The sequence below is a fragment of the Rana temporaria genome, chromosome 6 (assembly GCF_905171775.1).
Source record: "Rana temporaria chromosome 6, aRanTem1.1, whole genome shotgun sequence".
Classification (NCBI taxonomy): Eukaryota; Metazoa; Chordata; class Amphibia; order Anura; family Ranidae; genus Rana; species Rana temporaria.
The window spans coordinates 17,571,833-17,578,048 of record NC_053494.1 but is presented as its reverse complement, the minus strand read 5'-3'; positions in this window follow the sequence as shown (position 1 = coordinate 17,578,048).

Here is a 6,216-nt window from a genome sequence, read left to right as displayed (position 1 = left end):
AGGGCACAGCGAGTCTGGCATACAGCTGGCATGTAATGGGGCACAGTCTGGCATGTAATGGGGCACACGGCCGCGATTCTGCATGTCTTAGGATAAGGTAAGGATAGGTTACCGGCGTATAAGACGACCCCTGACTTTTAAGAAGATTTTAAGGGGTTAGAAAGTTGTCTTATACGCCAGAAAATACGGTATATATAAAAAATAAAAATGTTCCTCAGTTTAGGCCGATACATATTCTTCTATATATTTTTGGTAAGAAAAATCGCAATAAACGTTTATAGATCTGTTTGCGCAAAAGTTATAGCGTCGACAAAATAGGGGATTTATGGCATTTTTATTAATATTTTTTTTACTAGTAATGGCGGCAATCAGCGATTTTTATCGTTACTGCGAGATTATGGCAGACACATCGGACACTTTTGGCGCTATTTTCTGGACCATTGTCATTTATACAACGATCAGTGCACTGATTACTGTTAAAATGACGCCGGCAAGGAAGGGATTAAACACTAGGGGGCGGAGAAGGGGTTAAGTGTGTCCTAGGGAGTGATTCTAACTGTGACATGACAGTGGTCACGATGGCAGGGAGCTGTGAGCAGTGTCCTGTCACTAGGCCTTGTTTACATATGCATCTCACTGTTCTGCAGCTCCGTGACAGGATCGCGTGCACCCGGCAGACATCGAGTCCGCAGGTCCCGCGGGCGCGGTCACGAAGCTCGCGGCAGGGGCGACGTATAAGTAAATGCGGCAGTCGGCAAGTGGTTAAGCTGTCTGTGGAGAAAACATTATCTCATTCATTTGACTTTTTACCTGACCTTACAAGTATAGTGGAACTTCAAGAGCTAAAAATTGCAGCAGCCCAAACCCGCCACTAGATGTCAGCATACCACAAACAAAATGACAGTCTCAGGCAGTTTCATACAAGACATGAAACATACCTGGAAGTGAGGCAGAACACCTCCAATCAGAATAACATTGAATTCAGACTATTCATTTATGGTGTAGCACGTCTACACTATTTTACCAAAAGTATTGGGACGCCTGCCTTTACACGCACATGAACTTTATTGGCATCCCAGTCTTAGTCCCTAGGGTTCAATATTGAGTTGGCCCCGCCCTTTGCAGCTATAACAGCTTCAACTCTTCTGGGAAGGCCGTCCACAATGTTTAGGAGTGTCTATGGGAATGTTTGACCATTCTTCCAGAAGGGCATATGTGAGGTCAGGCACTGATGTTGGATGAGAAGGCCTGGCTCACAGTCTCCACTCTAATTAATCCCAAAGGTGTTCTATGAGGTTGAGGTCAGGACTCTGTGCCTCCTTAATCAATCTAAAAGCTGAAAAAAGTTGGCTTATGCAGATCCTTTGGTATGATTGTGTAAACATGGCTATCTAGAGCAGTGGTCTCCAAACTGCGGCCCGAGGGCCAGATGTGGCCCTTTGCTAGCCTTTATCCGGCCCTTGGGGCAAAATTCCTCCCACTGGAGCACTATATACCGTATTTATCGGGGTATAGCGCGCTCCGGCGTATAGCGCGCACCCCTAAAGTTGCCCCGAATCCTGTGGAAAAAAAGTTTTTTGTACTTACAGTTTTGGTGTCTTGCGCGGCGTCCATCGGCGGCCTCGTCGGGTCCGGCGTCCGTCTGCGGCTTCGGGTGTCCTCTTCGTCCGGTCCGGCGTCCTTCTGCGGCGTCCTCCCCGCTCGTTTCCCGCGCCGAGTTTGAATACTGCGCCGACATATACAGAGCGCAGTACACTCATGTATTGTCGGCAATGCTCAGCTACTCTCGCGCTGACGTCCTGTACGTCCAGGACGTCAGCGCGGGAGGAGCCGAGACTGCCCGACAATACACGAGTGTACTGCGCTCGGTATATGTCGGCGCAGTATTCAAACTCGGCGCGGGAAAGCGGGTATCGGCGTATACCGCGCACCCACGATTTTGCCCTGATTTTCAGGTAAAAAAAGTGCGCGGTATACGCCGATAAATACGGTATTCCACTGATACAAATGATGGGATATTATCCCTCTTACTAATAGGGGGAATACTTCTCCTTCCTATTGACCACCAAACCTGAGGCCATATTTATTCTCACTGATGCTGGGTGCCCGTGACATTTCCTGCCCCTGCTGGCCACAATCCGGCCAATCCTAAAGTCTGAAGGACAATAAAGTGGCCCTTTGTTTGAAAAGTTTGGAGGCCCCTGATCTAGAATAATGAAAAATAAAAAAACCTATACAATAGTCCCTTGTTGTTCCCATAGCTGTCTCCTGAAGGTTCCTCTCATGACCACTGGGTGGCGCAGTTGAGCCATCACACTTCCTAAACTGAGCTCCAAAATGAAATTCATTGCCTAATTGCCCTGTCCGATTTATTTTGGTGTGACATTAGTCTTTAAAATATCTCTAATGTTTATTTTTTCTGTGGTCAGCTGCTGTTTATTTCAACGGCGATGGTTTTAAGAAGACGAAAAAAAAAAAATTACATAACGCGTTTTGCCTAAGCAAGTCTAGCAATATGCAGCCTTTGCGAATAAAGAGGAACTTCCCGTTCCCAGCATGCCCTCCGCCAGGTCTTCAGTAGCAGAAGAGTTGCGGGTTATATAACTCTTCTGTCTGCCTTTAATTGTTGCTTCGATGTCTTTATTGTTTGTTTTATGTTTTAATGAGGATTCTTATATCGCTTGTGTCAACCTACTTGTCTCGGCGCGCCGCACAGTAAGTTCAGCACTGGGCTCTTTAGTTCCCAGGAAAAAAAGTTTACTTTGTTAACCACTTAAGACCCGGACCATTATGCATCTGAAGGACCTTGCCCCTTTTTGCGATTCGGCACTGCGTCGCTTTAACTGACAATGGCGCGGTCGTGCGACGTGGCTCCCAAACAAAATTGACGTCTTTTTTTCCCACAAATAGAGCTTTCTTTTGGTGGTATTTGATCACCTCTGCGGTTTTTATTTTTTGCGCTATAAACAAAAATAGAGCGCCAATTTTGAAAAAAATGCAATATTTTTTACTTTTTGCTGTAATAATAAATACCCCCAAAAATATATAAAACTATTTTTTTCCCTCAGTTTAGGCCGATACGTATTCTTCTACCTATTTTTGTTTAAAAAACGCAATAAGCGTTTATCGATTGGTTTGCGCAAAATTTACAAAATAGGGGATAGTTTTATGGCATTTTTATTAATAATTTATTTTTTACTACTAATGGCGGCGCTAAAAATCCAGCTGCCACTGGAATTGCAGATAAGGCTTCTTTCAGGCGCTTTTTTTTAACACTTATGCCACGTACACACGTATCGGGCAGTTTGGGCGTATTTGAGCGTTTCCATTTCCCATTTCCCATAGAAAGTAATGGAAACGCTCGATTCAAGCGACTTGCGTGACAATGAGCGTTTGCTACGGGCGTTTTGTCGCTTTATCAATAGAACTTTTCACCCAGGCAGAGGATTAAAAAAATCTACCAACATAGCAACAAGTGATGAAAAGATGATAATTTTTCCTATTGGGTAAAAAAAAACAACGTTGAAGTACAAAAACGTCGGACGACGCTGTATGCAAACGCGCAAATAAGCAAGAATACGTGCGACAAAACGTCGGAAAAAAACACCTGAAAAAACGACCAAACGGCCGACGCTCAGGTGTGAATGCAGCCTAAGAGCGGCAGAGGCAGCGGGAGGAGGGGGGGAGGGTGTCCCCTCCGGCTCCTCCGGGATAACAACCAATCGGCTTTTAGTTGCATCGGTTGTTATCCCTGGAAAGCCGACCGCTGGCTCTAAAAAACGGTACCGGGATGATGCCTGCAGCTGTGGGCAACATCCCGGTATAGCCCCCTAAAGCCGAGGCCGCATATGCACGTACGCTCGGCGGGAAGGGGGTTATGCACCAAGGTCAGCGACATCAATGCTATATAAATGCTTGGTATGATGAAGGCCACCCACAGACATAGGGCAGGTTTGGGGCTGATTTACTAAGGAAGACTGTCCTATTAGACAAGATGTTTGTTTAAATAGAGGATGCAATTGTTCCAGCTTATAGATAAGGAGCACTTCCCATTACAGGAAATGCTGTCACAGCTACACTCCAGTAATGTTCACAATTGTTTTATTATCCTTCCATGGAGAAGTAAGATAAGGACAGACTATGAAGACAGACAATCACCTTAAAGGAGAAGTATGGTCAAACCTTTTTTTTTTGCCCATACTTCTCCTATGGATCACAGGAGTGCAGTTCGTTCTGTTGGCTGACCGCAAAGATCCCGCCCAAAAGCCTGGATCGGCACCTGGCTCAGCCTCTCTCTGAGCTAGCCCCTCCCCTCGCCCCCTCCACAGCCTGGCACTCCAGTGAGCACTGGAGGGGAGAGAAGAGAGCGCACTGACTGACAGTCACGGCTCTCTGCTCAGAGCGGAGACAGAGAACTGAGCAATCAGCGGTGTTTGATTGCTCAGTTTTCACAGGAATCAGGAATCAGGTAGGGCAGTGTAGTGGTCAGTATATAACTCAGGTAGGTCAGTGTAGTGGTCAGGGTAGAAATCAGGTAGGTCAGTGTAGTGGTTAGTATAGGAATCAGGTAGGTCAGTATAGGAATTGGGTAGGTCAGTGTAGTGGTCAGTATAGGAATCAGGTAGGTCAGTGTAGTGGTCAGTATAGGAATTGGGTAGGTCAGTGTAGTGGTCAGTATAGGAATCAGGTAGGTCAGTGTAGTGGTCAGTATAGGAATTGGGTAGGTCAGTGTAGTGATCAGTGTAGGAATCAGGTAGATCAGTGTTGTGGTAAGTGTAGGAATCAGGTAGGTCTGTGTAGGAATCAGGTAGGTCAGTGTAGTGGTCAGTATAGGAATCAGGTAGGTCGGTGTAGGGATCAGGTAGGTCAGTGTAGTGGTCAGTATAGGAATCAGGTAGGTCCGTGTAGGGATCAGGTAGGTCAATGTAGTGGTCAGTATAGGAATCAGGTAGGTCAGTGTAGGAATCAGGTAGGTCAGTGTAGTGGTCAGTGTAGGAATCAGGTAGGTCAGTGTAGTGGTCAGTATAGGAATCAGGTAGGTCAGTGTAGTGGTCAGTGTAGGAATCAGGTAGGTCAGTGTAGTGGTCAGTGTAGGAATCAGGTAGGTCAGTGTAGTGGTCAGTATAGGAATCAGGTAGGTCAGTGTAGTGGTCAGTATATGAATCGGGTAGGTCAGTGTAGGAATCAGGTAGGTCAGTGTAGTGGTCAGTTTAGGAATCAGGTAGGTCAGTGTAGGAATCAGGTAGGTCAGTGTAGTGGTCAGTATAGGAATCAGGTAGGTCAGTGTAGTGGTCAGTGTAGGAATCAGGTAGGTCAGTGTAGTGGTCAGTTTAGGAATCAGGTAGGTCAGTGTAGGAATCAGGTAGGTCAGTGTAGTGGTCAGTGTAGGAATCAGGTAGGTCAGTGTAGTGGTCAGTTTAGGAATCAGGTAGGTCAGTGTAGTGGTCAGTGTAGGAATCAGGTAGGTCAGTGTAGTGGTCAGTATAGGAATCAGGTAGGTCAGTGTAGTGGTCAGTGTAGGAATCAGGTAGGTCAGTGTAGTGGTCAGTATAGGAATCAGGTAGGTCAGTGTAGTGGTCAGTGTAGGAATCAGGTAGGTCAGTGTAGTGGTCAGTGTAGGAATCAGGTAGGTCAGTGTAGGAATCAGGTAGGTCAGTGTAGTGGTCAGTATAGGAATCAGGTAGGTCAGTGTAGTGGTCAGTGTAGGAATCAGGTAGGTCAGTGTAGTGGTCAGTTTAGGAATAAGGTAGGTCAGTGTAGTGGTCAGTGTAGGAATCAGGTAGGTCAGTGTAGGAATCAGGTAGGTCAGTGTAGTGGTCAGTATAGGAATCAGGTAGGTCAGTGTAGTGGTCAGTGTAGGAATCAGGTAGGTCAGTGTAGTGGTCAGTTTAGGAATCAGGTAGGTCAGTGTAGGAATCAGGTAGGTCAGTGTAGTGGTCAGTGTAGGAATCAGGTAGGTCAGTGTAGTGGTCAGTTTAGGAATCAGGTAGGTCAGTGTAGTGGTCAGTGTAGGAATCAGGTAGGTCAGTGTAGTGGTCAGTATAGGAATCAGGTAGGTCAGTGTAGTGGTCAGTGTAGGAATCAGGTAGGTCAGTGTAGTGGTCAGTATAGGAATCAGGTAGGTCAGTGTAGTGGTCAGTGTAGGAATCAGGTAGGTCAGTGTAGTGGTCAGTGTAGGAATCAGGTAGGTCAGTGTAGGAATCAGGTAGGTCAGTG